General features: G+C 36.2%; 2 pseudogenes; one reads left to right on the top strand and one right to left on the bottom strand.

The window, feature by feature from the left end:
• Positions 1 to 1,105: 1,105 nt before the first annotated feature.
• On the bottom strand, positions 1,106 to 7,193 carry LOC143645680 (tripartite motif-containing protein 43-like; annotated as a pseudogene).
• Positions 7,194 to 14,829: 7,636 nt separating this feature from the next.
• On the top strand, positions 14,830 to 15,707 carry LOC143645679 (caveolin-2 pseudogene; annotated as a pseudogene).
• The last annotated feature ends 3,320 nt before the right edge of the window (positions 15,708 to 19,027 follow it).

Below are 19,027 nucleotides of genomic sequence, written 5' to 3'. Positions count from 1 at the left end.
AAAACTGTGTTTCTGAGATGTATCCAAACTGTTACTATGCAGCTACAGTTTACATATATTAAGTATACTACTTATGTATTCTGAGGAATATCATTCAATTTCACTTAACCATTCCATCACTGGTAGAATAGAGATTAATTTCAGGATTTAAAATTATTATATGTTTAATGCATCTGAAATTGATTTTGTGGGTAATGATATAAATATATCAGCATAGTACTAGTCTAATCATTTTACATCCATTTGCAAAGCTCTCCTGTCTAGTCATATATCAGGACTTTCTGTGGTCTTTTTCTGCATTTCTGGACTGATGCCCTCAGTTTGTTGCAATGTCCTCAGACTCATCTACTGCTAATATCTGGGAACAAATATTTGATATTTTGACCCGTAAGGCACAATACAGTAACATTGTTGACATCCATATTAAGGAAAAAATTTACATGCATGAGCAATAATGTGGAATATTTTCATCATATGATGGTATTCCCAAGGATAGAAATACATACAAAATAACAAACCTGCAAATATATACAATTAACATACCTGCAAATATCATCTTATGCAGATAATGTTCATGAAAACAAATTAAATTTTATTCTACCTACATTGCAATATTAGTTTGCTTTTGTCTGTTTCCTACATTTTACAATTTGAAGAAAGACTTCTCTCTATTTTAATGAAGAATGATGCCCATGAGCTATTTGCCCCTCAAAAAAAAATTCAGCAAAATGGTGATGCAATAATGGGATACTCACGTGGAAGAAAAATGAAAGGTGATCCCAGCCATAGAGCATACAAAAAAAAAGTAAAGAATTATGCCAAAAATAAATAACTGTGGGTATCTTCTATGAAAATAGTCTATTATCCAAACCTCTTACTTCTTTTCTGATCCCCATCATTTTAAAATCTTGTTCTCCTCCACTATATTTTCCTATCATTAAGAAATAATCAATCAACACTATTAAATCAAATTGTTGAGCTAAATTTACATTCCCAGGAGTAAGGAATTTACTGTGCTTTTGGATACTGTAATCAGCCTAATGCAGGGCTTTTCAACCTTTAGTATTCATAAGATTAAACTGGAAGGATTGTTAAACCACAGATTTCAGGTCCAAACATTCAAGTTTGATTGAGTTTCAGGGGTTGACCTGAGAATTTGCATATCTGACAAGGGCCAGATGATATAGATGCTGCATGAACTGGAACCAAGAAATATGTCCTCAGAGTCAACCAGTGTGCCATTCTTCCTTATTTGTGAATCACTACAGACTCCGAGAGTCCAGTCCCAAGAGTCATCCACTTTCAGCTCCCACTAATATTTACCAGAGGTGAAGGCCTTGGTCCCCAATGCAGCAAAACCAAGTTTTTAGATTCAAAAGTTGTGTCTTGAAAGTCATGCCTCCACCTCCAACTTCTCATATCATCAAAGAGCATGATAATTGTGTTTTTTTGTTTCATTATTGAAGAATATGTTCACTGTAGAAAGAAAAGAATGTTCTAGTTATGATCAATTTAAAAATCCCTATGCAGTGAGGAGTCTGCCATGAATCTTACTTGAAAAAAAACAGGCCAAGACTTCAAGGGCATTTCTACCTGGACAATACCATATTAAGGGCTCCTCGTGTATGCACAGAAGAAACAAATACCAAAGTGCAGTGGAAAACTTTCCATTAAAAAAAATCAGAATTATAAAGGGGATGTATGTTCCCAGCTTCTGGCTGGTCAGATTTCATGATACATAACAGCCTGGAGACCTGGGCTTCAGTGGAAAGCCCTCAGCATGTAACTGGGCATTGTCTCCTTTCAGATAAAACAAATTAGATGGCATTGCCAGAGATTTTATGACACTCCAGTAAAGCAAGCAAATTTGTACTTAAGGAAATCTGAACACATCTTCTTAGAAGAGGTTTCCTACTCAGAATTTTCTGCCCACTGTGCTATTTCATCTCAGGCCTAATCTTCTCTCCCTGAAGTTCATCCTCCAGGTTTGAGCCTACCCTGGACTAACAGCCTCATCCAGTAGCAAAATGCCTCTTTGTTCCAAAATTCTTGTTTTCTGCATGCAGACACTTTATTTTTGCTCCCAAGTTTTTTCTAATTATATCAATTAAGTTGCATATTATAACAAATTCATGTCAAAATACATATTTACAGTCCTAAACCACATTTCTCCTGCCTCCATCTCTCATTTAGTGTTTTCCGTAGTATCACAGTGCAAAAAGGATTGTAAATGCCTCTTCACAGGCTGCTCTCCTCTGCTAAATGAAAGGTTAATGAAGAGGGAAAGATTGCCTATTGGAAACCACTATTTAAACATTACGTGGTCTCACTGATGGGTTGTCACTCACCTTGGTAGTGGCTGAACCTGTCTATCAGTCCAGTGATGGGCCCTGCAATGAGCTCTGAGCCCACAGGCTGGGGCATGTGCAGCTGTGCTGACTCACTCCTGCAGGGGGAAGATTCAGTTAATCTCTATGGTGCCAGAGGCTCCATCATAATATATAAGAAAAGACATTTTCTTTTGCATTGAACTGAAAATGTTCTTCAGCCCCTTTTGTGATATAATACTATACCTCCACAATCACAGAGTAAGATATAACCTTGTTAGGGAATCTTCCCTGATCAACCTTTCTGCCTACTTACACTGGTTGCTTCTCAAAGGCACATGACTTTCTTCCTGCCTGGGTAAAGCCTGTACTTGTACCTCAATGTGTTTTTTATTTTCAAATCTGAAATCATAGGTGGCTGTCTTCTGTAAATTTGTGCTTTGATTCCTTCAACAAATAAATCCCTGAGACACAAGTTTGATAAAAACAATGCTAACTTCTAATAAAGGGAGATAGGGAATCATACTCAGTGAAATATAAGCATATCCATAGACAATCAATTTAATATAATACAATGAATTATGCCTTTGATTTGTTAGAAACAGCTAGATATCTTCAAAGCCCACATTGTACATTAGTTTGTACCAGAGGGCAAACTTACCTCATCAGTATATGTGTAAAATCCTACTAAGAAAAAAACAGTTTGTCAGATGAGAGTTCTATTCTGTCGTCTAGTTCTTTGCATTAAGAAATATCAACTTCCACAATTTTTAAAAATTTTGTATCCTTTTGTAAATTATGTATCCTCCTCAATAAAAGATTATACCTGTGCCAACACCTTGACGGTGAAAATCTCGATAAAGTTCTGAATCCCAAGGGCGACTGAAAGGAGAGAAGGCCCTGGCTAGTAACCATGGCAACCAAGCATCACTGCCTGCTAAATGGTTTTCCCAGAGCTTGTCCCTGGGGGTAAGGTGCCCCAGTTATCAGTAATTCAAGTCTAGGACTTCTACAGAGGATTTAATGTTAATTTTTCTCACGTTTTTCTTTATGGTCTGTGCTGGTTTTAAAGGATTTATGTACTCTAGCTAAACTGTGTTTTAATCCTAATCCCATTTTGTAAAGACAGTCATTTCTTCTAATCCCTATTTAGCACATTATGTTGTGAATTTTGATTAGATTATCTCTATGGAGATGTGATGCAATCAAGTGTGGGTGTTAAACTTAATTAGGTAGAGACATGTCTCCACCTATCCCAGGTAGGTCTTGATTAGCTTCCTGGGATCCTGTAAAAGGGGAGGTGTTTTTAGAGAGAATGCCTTTTGAAAATGATGAGAAAGCCACAGCAGAGCTGGGCAGAGCCACAAGGCCAAGAGACCAAGAGGCCAAGAGAACCACAGAGTCCACCAGCCAATGACCTTTGGAGATGAATGAGAATGCCCCTGGGGGAGCTTCATGAAACAATAGACCTGGAGAAGAAGCTACAATGCCTTGTTTGCCACATGCCTTTCCTGAGGAGAGAGAAATCTGACCATGTTTACCATGTGCCTCTCTATCTGAGAGAGAAACCCTGAATTCATCAGCCTTCTTAAATCCAGGTATCCTCCCCTGGATGCCTTAGATTGGACATTTCTGTAGACTTACTTTGGACATTGTCATGGCCTTAGAACTGTAACTTGCAACTATTAAATTCCCCTTTTTAAAAACCATTCCATTTCTAGTATATTGCATTCTGACCACTAGCAAACTAGAACATTGTCCAACTGGAGAGATAAAGTGAATGTCCATTATCCTGATAGATAATGAGAATTTTAGAAGAGAATGTTCTCTGTGGAATCCACTCTCACAATTCCATAAAGCTCTGTTGCTCATGGTTAGGAGAGGAGTTGCAGTTCATATCTGTCTTTCCCAATAAGGAATTAACCTCCATATGAATAAATATGTATTTGTACATGAACAATATGTATTTGGTAACAAATAATTAATGGAGGTCAATGATGATATTCCAACTAGTATAAATGTATCCCAGGTATATCCTAGTTTTTACCTGGAGTCTCTCCACTGCTGGTTTTGGCACATTATCATCAGTTTTTTCATACATTTCTTTTAGTTCTTTCCTCTTTTGAGTTATTGTGGTTTCATTTTTTTTTTTAGTTGTCATAAAATATTTTTACCAGCCTGTGTCAGTTTGTCTAAATGTTGTTTTTATTCCTCATGGAGATCTGGATGTGAATTCTCATACACAGCTTTAATAATCATTCTCCATAGACACACATAATTCGGAACGGACATGGACTTCCTAGATCATATCCCCAAGGTGACTTTAAAATTCTCCACTTAATTCTCGTCTATTTCTATTTGAATTATGATTTCTACCATTCAGCCACAAACACCATAAATTCAGATCCTCCCATTTCTCAGAAACAGCATGTTCTTCTGTTTCCTTTTTTCATTATTTTACACTACCTGAAAACCCAAATCCATCCTTTCCTCAAACAAATTTCATCCATTACTTAGTTCCTAACATTTCTGGAAAAGAACTTTTCAAAGTTAAATGTTTTATGTTTCTCATATTTGAAAAACTATGAGAAAGCTTCGTAAATAGAAAATTTACAAATTAGAGATAGTAAAATTATTCCATACAATATTATGACCTCTTTGTCCATTAATTAGTCTCTCATTTTAAACTTTCATACTCCACAACCTGATGATTCAATCTTAGAAGAAATGTGGCTTTTTACTCTCAGGATTAGAAACCATCAGGCAAGGTCTTTCTAAAATCCCTAAAATCCCTGTTAGGCCCTAAAGATAATTTCTGTCTTTATAGCCCTTTTCTACCTCTCTGTGGCTATGAATGGGCTTGACTCCTCCTATCTAAGGCCACAGGTTCTCATATTTCCCAGCCCTTTTAGGGCATTTATCCCATCCCATTGCCTATCCCCTCTCAATATGGATTTACTCTTCCACCTTCTAATCCCTGCCTTTGCCTCCTTTCCTAAGCTTTTTAAAATGCTCTATTTTTTATCTACTTGAACAGATATTAATCTCTAGCTAACACACTTTCACTTTTCATCACTACAGGCAACTTCTCATTGCTGCTCTCACCTCCTTTATCCTGCATGGGAACATTGAACTAATTATTGTGAATTAGCTGCAGCTCCCCATTTTTAGCTTTTGAATTTCTAGAATTCAGCTCATACAGAAATCTCTGTCTGAACTATTCAGGGATTTTTAATACCTACTATTCTTTCAGAACTCAATTGATTTTGAAACTGAGAAATTTGTGACCTCCCTAACAATGATGACTGGACTTCCCTAAATCCCTCTATGTGCCTATATGGTAGTTCTTCTAATGCATCGTTCCAATGGCACTTTTACTTGTTGCTGATATTCTCAGGCATAGAAACCCTAACCAAGAAGCATGTTATCTTACTTTGGAAAAATGGACATTTTCTTATTGTTCACCCACTCACAGAATCTCATGGAACATGGTGACTTAAGCTCAGGTGTGCATGTCAAGCACGTCTCCCTCAAACTGGTTCTGAAGGAAACTGACTCTCATACTCAGCACTCACATATCAGTAATTCGGTTTTCTTCTTTTAGATTTTGCTGATTTTCCTGGGTCTCTTCCCACAGATATTTTATCTGCTTTTAGAGCTTCTCCTGTAAAAGAACTATGAATTTGAGACTTGCGAAGCAAATATTATAGATTTCAATCCCTGACAGAGGAAGGCAAATGATGTCAGATAAACTATAGAACAGTATAAGGATCATATTTCCCTGTTTACCTTCCATAACTCTCATGTCTTGGAAGCTTCATACCTTAGAATGACAAAATGTAACATAGTTCTTTGTGTTACAGACTGTTCTGTAAGGAATTCATATGATACAGCTAGTCTTCAGATAAGCATCTTGCCATAGATTTTTGGTCTATTGATGCCAGTCTTATCCCCACCAACATATTCTTATCTTTCTTCTTTGTCCAGTATTTGTGATCATGTTCCCAATATTTTAAAAAAAAAAAACAAAAAACACCTCTTTGCACTGTGGTTTTGCTCCCCAGTGACTCTTTCTGGAAATGAGGGGCTTACAGTTGTCCTAGTATTATAGTGCATAATCCAGTTCATACCGTTCATTAACCACCATGGACCTTTGAACATAAGGTCCATGAAGGCAGGTGTATGTGTGTATTTAATCATAACTTTATATTTGGGCCTATAAGAGTACCTGAGAGGTACTAAATATTCTATAAAGAGTGGGTAAATCACCCATCATGATCTTCAAATTCCTTATGTCTTAGCAATTGTATTCCCACTTTTCAAAGTCCTCTCAGAGGTATCACTTACCCAGTAATTCTCAGCAGCCCATTCCATGGAAGCATGTTGGTGAGTCTCATGCTCATGAAACTTAGAGCAGAGCAAACACAACAAGTTTTTGTGCTCTTCACAGAAGATCTTCTTAGTCTCCTTGTGTGTCCTAAACATATGTTCTTTAGAGCTCAGAAATTGGCATTTTCTTTCCTAATACAAGACACCAGATTCTTCACAACAATATTGGTTTTGAACTCTGTATATTGTGAGGTTTCCCTGCACATGGGCATTTCTCAGGAGTTTCAGCTTCTTTCCAGGAAAGATAGAGACAGGGCCTGCAAAAGCTGTGCCTCAGCCTATGGTGACTGGGTCTGTAAACTAGTTATGGCAGATGAAGCAGGTGAGTTCTTTTATATTTTTCTTTTTGTTTTTTCTGTTTTGTTTTGTTTTGTTTTTTAACAGGTGAGTTCTTAGTGGAAGGTTCGAGAGATGTGTGAGTCCATTTTGCTGAGGTAAGAAAATCAGGAGTTTATTATTCTGCTTCTTATTATTCATTATTTTTATTATTCAGCAAAGGCTGAAGCAAAATTGTAGTCAGGATGTGATTCAATAATACTCTTGTGTCTTAAGCAAGATAGGTTTTGTCTGCATATGATACAAAAGGGAAAATGAAGCACAAAGAGTGTCATAGAAAATGTCATTGATTATATATCCTACAAGCTTCTAATTACCTAACCTCTTTTCTCCTCCTTAAAAGCACTCCAGTTTTGCTGAGATGTTTCATTAAAAAAACTTTGGGATCAAGTAGTTTGACCCAATATATAGCCCCGGGGGTGTCTTGTTCATCTGAAAATCAATTATTAAACTACTGGCCTGCTAATAGTTTATCTACAGGCATAAGACTGAATTCTTTATCTTCAATAATTAATTTAATTGTCTTAATTGTATCTTTTCTCTCCTTTGTTTTCTCAAACAGAATGCACCAACCAAAAGCAATTTTTGAATATATAATAATTAAGAAGTACTAAACTATACTTTGTAAATTAGATCACTTTCAATGGAATCTCTGATATAAATATATTATGCAGTTAAAAATTCCCTCCTTACTTTGAAGGTACACCAAGTAAAGCAAAAATTGATAAGAGAATTGCTAAACCTTCGTCCTGTCAAACTATTATCAAGCATCCCTTCATATTGTGAACACATGCAGTTATCATGCAATAATAACAATCAGCACCAGAAAACAAATCAATCTTTCCAAAATTAATTTTCTTTAAAACTGTTGGGTCCTCATTTGCACAGAACATAAATAAACATGGCACTCTCATTTCTGATATTTCTGCATGGTCAACAGTAACACTTTTCTGCAGGCAAAATCATTTCCAGGCTTCTGTATAATTTAAGACAGGAAATGGATATTTCTGAAGAAATAACATGTACCATCTTAAACAATATTTCCTCCAAGTTATCATGGCACTATTTATATATAGTAGAGTTTTCTCTCTCCTATGTATACATTTATGCACTACTTGATGTAAAACATCCATATATGGAGAATAAAATACTGCTAAACCATTTTAGGTTTTGTGCCTGCTACAAAATTATAAGATCTGTCAACAACTTTCTGTATTTTACAATCTATGAGAAAAACCAAGGAATACATAAAATAATAGAACAAAAGATAATCATCATGTGAATTCACAAAATGTATAGCAAGAATAGACTACAAAATAGTTTAAAACAAAAATAGTTCAAGGACTGGAGTCATTTTCACTAACTAGGCAAACAATATCACTTCATGGACACAACCTCAGCTTCCTGATAGATAAATTAAAATTATTATTTTTTTTACTTGTTTGGGTTTGGGGAAGCAGCATTAGTTCCTCCCCTGCAAATTGTGTACTCATCTAAGGAATTTGTCAGTTGTTTCAAAATTGATTCTTGCTGTAAAGGGAATACTATGGGAGTCGATTGAGGGGTCAGACACTCACAAGGTGGTAGGAGCAGCTTTCAAAATTCTCCACAAACTGGGGGGTTCCAAAAAGCACTCTGTTTCTTCTGGAGAAGAATAAGCCTGGCTACTTGGATGCCCTTTTATTGAATCTGAAGCCCACGCCCACTTCTTTCATGTGATTGGATTTTATGAGTCTTAAAAATGTTAATATAGAGGATTAGATTTCTTCAAAACAGAGGAAAAGATTTGCTAATCTCTGTAAATAAAATCTCTTCAGACATCTTCTCATTGAGTGGTTTGTAACTAATGAAACCCCAAATTCTTAATTTTTATCTAGTTTTTGCTGATTGAGGACATTTATTTTTAGCTATTAAAAGGGAAAAGTTGATGTCCTCAGTTAATGATTTTAGCACATCATGAAAAATTCAGAAATGTTTTGCCTTATATTGACTTTATCTTCTGTTTTGTAGTATTGGTTATATTTTAAATATTGATTCATTCTGTATTTTAATGCAAGAATTTAAAAACACTTTGGCCTCACCTCCAGAATGGAGATTTCTTCTGCCCCTCCTTCATTTTGTCAAGTTGTGTAGGATGAGACTTACAAAATAATATTCAATAATATGGATGGTAAAGAATATCCTTGATGTACTGTTGAATTAAAGAGGATTCATTTATCTCTCCTTTTACCATTATTCTTCTTTAAGTATAAAATATGTATTTTATAATACTTATGAAGTAGCTCTCAATTCTTTCTTTATTAAGGATTTTTATCAAATTAATTTTCAGTGTCTGTGGAGATAATTATATCTTTTAAGATAGTAAATTATGTTGATAAATTTTCCATTGTTAAAAATCATCCTTCCTATCTTAGAAATATCTATATTGATGATGTTTTATCGTTTACTTAATCTGTTGGTTAAATGGTTTAAAAATTATGATTTCTACAAAAACTAAAGTAAACTGATCAGTAACTTTTTTTTAATTTAAGGAAACAAACAATACACTTAGAACCACCAAAATGGATATCTTAGTTAGCTTAACGATGTGCATATGTAAATAAAGTATACAGTTAATCATTGTAAAACCTGTGTTTGTGCAGTAAGTTTCAAAATCAAAGCAACAAGAAAAAAGTCTACAAATTCAGATAGCAAAGTTCCTAAATTCTAAATATTAAACACTAACTTAGATACTATTTGATCAGCTGTCAAAGATGTGAAAGTTCTCAAAATATCAAATAGAAAGTTCTTACAAATAATCAGTAACATTGTACTCATACTCTCTTTACTTAATAAAAAGTCAGTCTTTTACTTATTTAATAAAGTCATTTTTGAAGCTTTTTTTTTTCCTTCCGATTCCAAAACATATATCTAAATCTGGAATTAATAGCTCCTTAAGAATCCCTGGTACTTTGTTTTTCAGAAGTTAGTATATTTGGGTTTTCTGTAACAGTTAGAGTCAAATTTGGTAAATTTTCATATACCTATAAATTTATCCATTTTACTCAAGTTTTCACATTTATTTGCATAATGTTAAGAAATGAAATTTCTTGAATAGTTTAAATATTTTGTTTCCCATTAATTTTTTAGTTGTGCTTTCTCCATTTTTATTGATTAGGCTGTCTTTTTGCTGTTTTTTTTTCAGTTCATGGATTTATTTTTTCCTACCATCTTTTTTGGTCTCTATTAATTTCCATTTTTGTACTTATAATTTTCTTTCCTTTTTATTTCACTTATGATTAATCATTTCATATATATGTCATTTACTTCCTGACAGTTTCTTCAAGATTTTGAGTCTTGGTTTCTCTTTCCCTATAACTTTACATAACATGCTCATTTATCCCTAGCATATATTGTTCATTCTGGAATTATATGAAATACATTAATGTTATAATTATTTCAAACTTCAAAATAATGGAATTTCCTTAGCCTGTGAGTTTAAAAATCAGTTTATGCCTTGCTTCTGGTTTACTTTATACTTTAGAAATCTCTTTCCTGATAATTTAAATATAGATTGCAATACATTTTTCATGATAATATAATGTATTAGTTCATTCACTGATTTATCCATTCATTCATTCCATATTTATATTGTACCATGTTTTAAGCACTGTGTTAAGTAGTGGGAATGTAGTAGCAAATAAAACAAATAATGTTCTTACCTACAAATATGTTCAAGGTCTAAAAGAAGATAGTCCCCTGAGCTAGTCAGCTTTGTTCTTCCTTGTCTAGCAAAGGAAATTATTTTAAACTTGCAACCATTGCCCTCTGAGGCCCTGCCTATAATTGGGAGACACTGTACTTGGGCAGGACCTGGTCATTGCAATTCATGGATACAAAAACAAACTCCATTCCAATTGCTAGGTAAGTTCCCTCTTTCTTGTGCCCCTTTGACATTCCACTTTTATGAGACATACCTTCTCTGACTACATCTTAGCATCAACTGCTCAGTAATGTTACAGGAGAAGGGGAAAAAATGGGGTGAACAAAACCCAGAAGGTCACATTGATTTTCAGTATATTTGAATTCATCCTCATCAGAAGGAAACATCTGAGGCAAAGGAGCACTGGCTCTTAGTTATGCTTATTTGGAACCAAATGGAAATTTTCCACTGAAAAAGATGTTAATAGCTAGAAATATTCATCCACTTCACATGAGACCAACTTTCACCAAAATAAAAGGCTGTCAGTATAAACTCACTTTTCCAATATGGTTCCCAAGTTCTACAGGAAAAAGAAAAATGAGTGTAATGCTTTACACAAGAGTTAACTACCTTTTTGCTTCCTCTCCAGTACTCTTGTATTTTTAAACTAATATATATTTTCTTTTCTTTCAAGGTAATAATCAGAACAGACACTAAACCATGATGAGCAGGATATGCCATGAGATTTAAGAAGGAAAAGGTTCATGAAGAGTCTGTGGTGAGGCAAGATGATTTGGGTTCCCAGAAGCATTGCATACATAGTCTTGTTCCAAGAGAGCAGTCTACCTACTTAGACAATAATTAAAATAAAACAGGAAATCAAATAACAAAATACTTGTAGAGTTTATTGAAATTGATTACCAAATTCTCCCCATCTTGCCTTTGTAACAGGCAGAGCTTCGTGTCTTTCAGGAACCTGCTTTATGTGACTCAGTAGAAATGAGAGTTGACAGAAAAATATAATAGAGACCTTGAATGGACCCTAAGGACAATATCCATTTTCTGAAAAATTTGCTCTTATACATCTGAGTAACCGAAAATGGAAATCAGCTTGCCTCAGAAGTCATTGATCCTTGTGCCACCTGTTCCACAAAGAACCAACTGTACAAACTGGCCAATGGTTCTAAGTAAATTTCCCTCAAGAAGGCTCAACCCAGCTGTGATGAAAGTGTCAAAATTGGTCAATAGTGAAAGAACATACTAATATCTTAGGAAATACATTGAAATATGTTACCTCCACCAATTTTACTCTCAGTAATTTCACTATTATAATTCTAATCTTTCTCTCTGATTTGTGATCTTAAAGATTCTACATTGCTTTAAAGGCATCATTTGTCTGTGTTCCTCAGCAGCCCATTCCTCTGGTATGAGGTGGTGACCGATGTGTCTGGGGACTAATCATACAGCCCACCGAGCAGGTTCTTGTCAATGTCACAGAAGAGTTCCTTTGCCTCCTTGTGGGTCCCACACATATGTACCTCACAGCTCTTCTTGTGGCAAGGTCTAACTTTTTGGGCAAAGCATTATCTTAGCACAGAGCAGGTTCTTGTCAATGTCACGGAAGAGTTCCTTTGCCTCTTTGTGGGTCCCACACATGTGTACCTCACAGCTCCACTTGTGGCAAGGTCTGACTTTTGGGGCAAAGCATTATCTTAGCACAGAGATAGTCTGGCCACAAACATTTTGCCTCCATTTCATTCTCTAAATTCAGAATCCAAAAGGTCTCTACCCATTCTATTTGTTATATTTGGTTTAGTTTCTCTATCTCACACATGGGATTGCCAAATTTGCTGTTCTTTTCTTTCAGTTTGAGGTTTTGTTTTTCTATAACAGAGTGTAATAAAAGTATGAGGGTCGAGAGAAGTTCTCACCTTCACTCTTGACATCTGAGAATCTCTTCCTGGGTGTTTATCATCCCAGCCTCTTCCCTCCATTGTAGTCCATGTTCTGTACAAGGGTAAGTATAGTATATACATAAACTCTAAGTAATAGTGTAGAAAGCAGGGTTGCCACATGCAGAGCTGTCACCTCCCCTAGCCCCAAAGAGTCCCAAATGGAGGGAGAGGTTACTGAAACTTAGGAGAAAAAGTCATATAAAGTAGCCTTCCAATGAATCATGATCTTCTTTTAAGGAAACTTCCAGACCAAAGCTACTTTGCAGGGAATGCCATAAGAAAATGAATATTCTACCCTATACATCTTCATGCCACATTCTGTCTCCAGGGCGCTCCAGTCATCTAACATAGCTGTAAGCAAGACTGGAGATTTGGAGATGTAGTTTATACAGGTGAATCTCCACTGTGGAAAAGAGGGGAGAGTGGATTTGGAATGATGAATATAACCTGCCATTGCTGCTAATTCATCCTGTCTTGCAATTAGGTGAAACCATGTGCAAAAATTCTCTTCAACTCGAAGTAAGCAGTGAGATAAGCCCCTTCCATGGTGCTAAACTTAGAACAAAGTATTTAAAATGGTAAATGTCCACAATTTCTATATGAAATCTTTTTCTCTAATTTTATGTTAAGGAGAGCAGTACTATGCATTCCAGAATTACTTCAAATAGAAAAAGAAAATTCAGACTTTAAATAATTACCACTGGTTGTCAGTCAAAAATCTACAATTTAATTCTAATTGAGTGCTAGTGACTAAAGTAAAAGTATCTACTGACCTAATCTCAATGCCTTAATTGAGTATAAAAATTAATTGCACTCCCCAAATAATGCAGATCACTAGTTTCTAGAAGAATAGCTCCTTCTCTTTTCTCTTTCCAGTTGTTTTAATTTAAAGAAACCTCCTTTAAAAACACTGAATGAAGCTGCATCTGAGCTATAGGTTTTTGTTTTGTTTTGTGTTGTTTTGTTTTGATTTTACTATTATTACTTTTATTTTTTCTCTATATTAACATTCTATATCTTTTTCGGTTATGTTGCTAGTTCTTCTAAACCAATGCAAATGTACTAAGAAATGATGATCATGCATCTATGTGATGATGTTAAGAATTAATGATTGCATGTGTAGAATGGTATGATCTCTAAATGTTGGGTTAATTTCTTTTTTTCTGTTAATTAAAAAAAAGAGAAGGGATAATTGGAGATGAAGGGATACAGACTGTACAACGGGACTGGATATAAAAACTCAGAAATGGACAGCACAATACTACCCAATTGTAATGCAATTATGTTAAAACACTGAATGAAGCTGCATGTGAGGTATAGGTTTTTTGTTTTTGTTTTTTTTGTTTTTTTTCTTTCTATTATTGTTTTAATTCTTATTCTGTTGTCTTTTTATTTCTTTTTCTAAATCGATGCAAATGTACTAAGAAATGATGAATATGCAACTATGTGATGTTATTAAGAATTAATGATTGTACATGTAGATTGGAATGATTTCTAATTGTTTCGTTAATTCTTTTTTTAATTAATAAAAAAAAAATAAATAAAAAAAAAAAAAAAAAAAAAAAAAAAAAAAAAAGAAACCTCCTTTACCCTCTTTCCCACTCTTAACCCAAACACACGTATTCCTTTTATTACTAAAGGAATTCGTATATGAAAATCTGTGTTCAATATTATTTCAAAAGACAATTGTGCCATCTATTACATCTAATCCCAAATTACAATCCTGCTATTTCTAAAGAAATTGTGCCATCTATTATATCTAATCCCAAATTATAATTCTGCTATTTCTAAAGATGTAGTATACTGTTTCTCGTTATGTTCTTGGTGTCTTTCAGACTGTTTTACTTGGAAGGCTAATAATTTCCTGGTGCTTTGGATGAAGGTGGAGAGACCAGAAACCACGCAAGTAGAAAGAAACAATTTAGATATTTTAGGTTTTGTGGAACCGGCCAGGAAGGGGAGGCGGAGAGGGCTGAACAGAGGTCCCTTTGCCCACTGGGCCTAGCCCGGACCTCCCCAGGGCACGCGGCGGGACTCCTGCGGGGAAAGCGAGCCCAGAGCTGGAGTCAGCAGAGCGAAACTGCCGCGCACCCGGGATGCGTCAGTCTAAGTCGCGCTGGTCACTTGAGCTGCGCCGCCAATGGGGCTGGAGACAGAGAAGGCACAAGTCCAGCTCTGCGCGCCTACAGACGCCACCGCGGCGTCGATTAAGGCGACCTGAGAAATTCGCGGACTTGGGAATGGACCCAGATCCTCACCGGTCAACTCGCATCACAATCTGGGTTTCAAAGATGTGATCGCGGGGCCCGTGTCTATGCACTCCTTAGACGAAGTGAACCTGGAACTATGCCTTCTTTGAAATCAGCAAATATGTGATCTACAACTTCTCCACGGTGTTCCTGGCGATTCCCCTGGCCTTCGGTGCGGGAATTCTCTTTGCCGTCCTCAGCTGTCTGCACATGTGAATTCTAATCTTCTGTAAAGACCTGCTTAACGGTCCTGCCTGCAGTGCAGACAATATGAAAGAGTAAGACAGATGGTGCCATTGCCCCATTGTGCGCAAGCATAGGAGGCATCTTCTTTTCTGTCAGCCTGCAACTGAACACCAAATTTACTCCCCAAAACACAAGGACCATTCCTGGAATTGTCCCGCGTATTTAACCTCTAGGAATAAGACCACCTTCCTTCCCTCTTCTGATTCCGTTGGAGTCCTGGGTGAACAGAAAGTAGGGGGGGACAGCATGCGCCGCTCCCCGAGTTCCCGGAAGCCCGTCCCGGAAGCGCCGCCACTCCCGAGAGCGCTCCCTTCGCTTTTCGCGCAGGTCATACTTAACAAGTTGGAGGCAGGAAGCCACTGACCCCCGCGACGGTCCTCGAAGCTCCGTGGGCGCTGCAGCATCCTCATGCAACTCACAGAATCTCCCGGAAGACCGATTGCCTTGGAAGCAGGCTGCTCCAGCTCAGAGTAACCGAAGCCTGGAATGGGAGGTGCCCCTCCAGCCCGGAGTAACTAGTTGAGCCCGCGCATCCACTGACCCGCGTGGACCCCAGAACCAAGGCAGAGGCCCACCACCCCCTAGGCCTCAGAAAGTGAGGGCCCTAAGCTGCGGCCTGAACCCGAGCAGGGCTAGGCCCCCCCCCCCCAGCACCTGGGCCTTCAAGGTTAGAAGGTCTCAAGGTGACCCTCTGCCCTCCTCCATCCCCCCTGATAGCGAAGACATTGTCATTCACCTGCAAGGCTTCCACTCTATCCACGGTCGAAGTCTTTATGAACTACCTTCATTGATTCAGTAATTTTTATTTATACAAAAATTTAAAAATATATATTTATTAATTTTTAAATTAAAAAAAATGACAACAAAGAAGCACAAGCATTCTAAACATATGATCGTTCCATTCTACATATGCAATCAGTAATTCACAATATCATCACATAGTTGCATATTCATCATCATGATCATTTCTTAGAACATTTGCATCAATTCAGAAAAAGAAATAAAAGACAACAGAAAAAAATGCATACATACCAAACCCCTTACCCCTCCCTTTCATTGATCACTAGCATTTCAATCTAAGTTTATTTTAACATTTCTTCCCCCTATTATTTATTTTTATTCCATACGTCTTACTCGCCTGTTGATAAGGTAGATAAAAGGAGCATCAGACACAAGGTTTTCACAATCACACAGTCACATTGTGAAAACTTTATCATTATACAATCATCTTCAAGAAACATGTCTACTGGAACACAGCTCCACATTTTCAGGCAGTTTCCTCCAGCCTCTCCACTACATCTTGACTAACAAGGTGGTATCTATTTAATGCATAAGAATAACCTCCAGAATAACTCCTCTACTCTGGAATCTCTCAGCCATTGACACTTTATTTTGTCTCATTTCGCTCTTCCCCTTTTTGGTCGAGAAGGTTTTCTCAATCCCTTGATGCTGAGTCTCAGCTTATTCTAGGATTTCTGACCCACATTGCCAGGAAGGTCCACACCCCTGGGAGTCATGTCCCACATAGACAGGGGGAGGGTGGCAAGTTTGCTTGTTGTTATTTACACAATAATTTTTTAAAGGGAAAATTCATATTGTACTATTAAATGAAAAGCAGAATTGCTCAAATGTTTAAAAGTTATGAATAAAGCATGAGATTTTGTTGGTTTGACCAGGTTAGTGTGATGCCCCGATAAATCCCAGAGTGATCTGAACAATGAATAAAGAAGTATTTGCAAAGTCCCCTTGATGGAATGGGAAGAAAGAGGAAAAATTCAACTTCCCTATTTGGAGAATTCCTGATATTCTCACAAGCACGGTGGACAACCAAATCAATAGGCCAAGCCCTCAATCCTGTCAGTGGCTGAGAGACTTCAAACAGAGTCCAAGTTTACCTGGAAGTTATTCTTATGCATTATATAGGTATCCCCTTTGTAGTTTATGGTGTATTAGAGTGGCTAGAGGGAAGTACCTGAAACTTTAGCACTGTGTTCCTGTAGCCATCCTTCTTGAAGATGATTGTGTAATAATATAGCTTTTGCAATGTGACTGGGTGATTGTGAAAACCTTGTGTCTGATGCTTCTTTTATCTATGGTATGGACAGATGATGAGTAAAATGTATGGATAAGAAATAAACAAATATAAGGAAAACAAAGGTTGAAATAAATTGAGTAGATTGAAATACTAGTGGTCAATGAGAGTGAGAGGTAAGAAATATGGCATATATGAGGTTTTTCTTTTTTTAAGAGTTTGAGAGTTTTTTCTTCTTTTTTTCTTTTGATGCAAATGTTCAAAAAACTGATCATGGTGATGAATACACACTATGTGATGATATTGTGTGTCATTGATTGTTACCTTGGCAAGAATGTTTGCATGTCGAGAATATCTGTATGTTTGTTTGCTATTTACAAAAATTTTTTTTAATGTTTAAAAGTTAACACAAATCCTGTGCAAACTGTCTAAATTAAACTTAAAAACACAGACAATAAATTAAAAACCTAATCATTCAGAAACAGCAAATAGCACAATAAGTACATTAAAGAGGAGACAAATTGCTTAGACACTTATGTATGAAACGAATTTATTTTTCTTTACATATTCTAAAGAGAATATTTACTTTTCTAGTAAAAAGACATCCTATATAAAAATATGCTTAAATTCTGAAAATGTTGTTAAGTAAGAAGCTTTCATAAACCCATTTCTGTCATTTTGATATCACTGTGATCTAAACCCTCAGTGTCTGACTTTGACCTACTGCCATCTCCAGTCAGTCACTGCAGTGGACATTCTTCAGAGTCCAAATCAGCTCCCTCTTGTGCTGAGGATACTATACTTAAATATATATTGTGAGGACTTCTGTCTCTGTGTGGCTGCCTGCATCTTGGGATCTTGCCTTGGACCTATTCCAAGCTGTGTCCTTCTGATTGGCACCATCCACTCCCATTGAGCTCAAATCTCCAGCCCTCTTCAAAGTTGTGACAACATAGGTCAGCAGTACCTGTCAACATCTTAAATTAACATAACTTTTAACACAAATGCATCATCTCTAGATGTCTTTCCTGCAAAATTTCTCACAAAATTGTTAGGAATATGTATGCCAAGATATATAATGCAACATTTTTTCCAAGACCAAAATAAATGGAATATAATTATTGTCATTCTGGAAAAATTAGTTGAACTTCCCACACCTGGAGTTTCATATCTGTAAAATGGTATAATAACTGTACCTATTTTGCACAGTTGCTTGGATTAAATGAAATAAATCATGTGATGTGCCTCACTCAGTGCCTGGTACATAACTATTAAATGCTAATTATTGTTAAAATTGGACAAAATATAAAAAGATAAATATTTCATTTCAAATGCATGTTGGAGAGCTAATTAAAAATTTGAACACAAAAAAGAAAGAAAAAAGACAGTATGTTAAAAATGAAATGCTATGAATCTATATATGGTAAAATATTCACATCATCATTTCAATCAAGCCAATTTCTGTTGCTCAGATTGCTTTCATAGTTTAAATTTTTTCTGAACTTATTCCGTAAACTCTAATTCATTGAATTAAATTATGTTCAGTCATTGCCCGTGCCAGGGCCTAAACTGCCAAGCTTCTAATCTGGAAAACTCCTCAAGGTTTCTTCTTTGACACCTGGGTTGGGATGATGAGGTTTAGCTGGGCATACAGAGTTGATACTGTGTCACAGTTCAGAGGTGGAGACAGAGCAAAACCACCAAGGAAAGAATGGATAGACTAAAACAAGTTAACACACATAGATTAGGATTAGAATTTGGATTTCAAATTCAGATTTGCAATTTACATTTGGGATATCTTTATTTACTAA

Source organism: Tamandua tetradactyla, chromosome 9 (assembly GCF_023851605.1).
Source record: "Tamandua tetradactyla isolate mTamTet1 chromosome 9, mTamTet1.pri, whole genome shotgun sequence".
Lineage (NCBI taxonomy): Eukaryota > Metazoa > Chordata > Mammalia > Pilosa > Myrmecophagidae > Tamandua > Tamandua tetradactyla.
The sequence above is the reverse complement of the archived record's forward strand: the minus strand, read 5'-3'. Positions and strand labels throughout refer to the sequence as shown.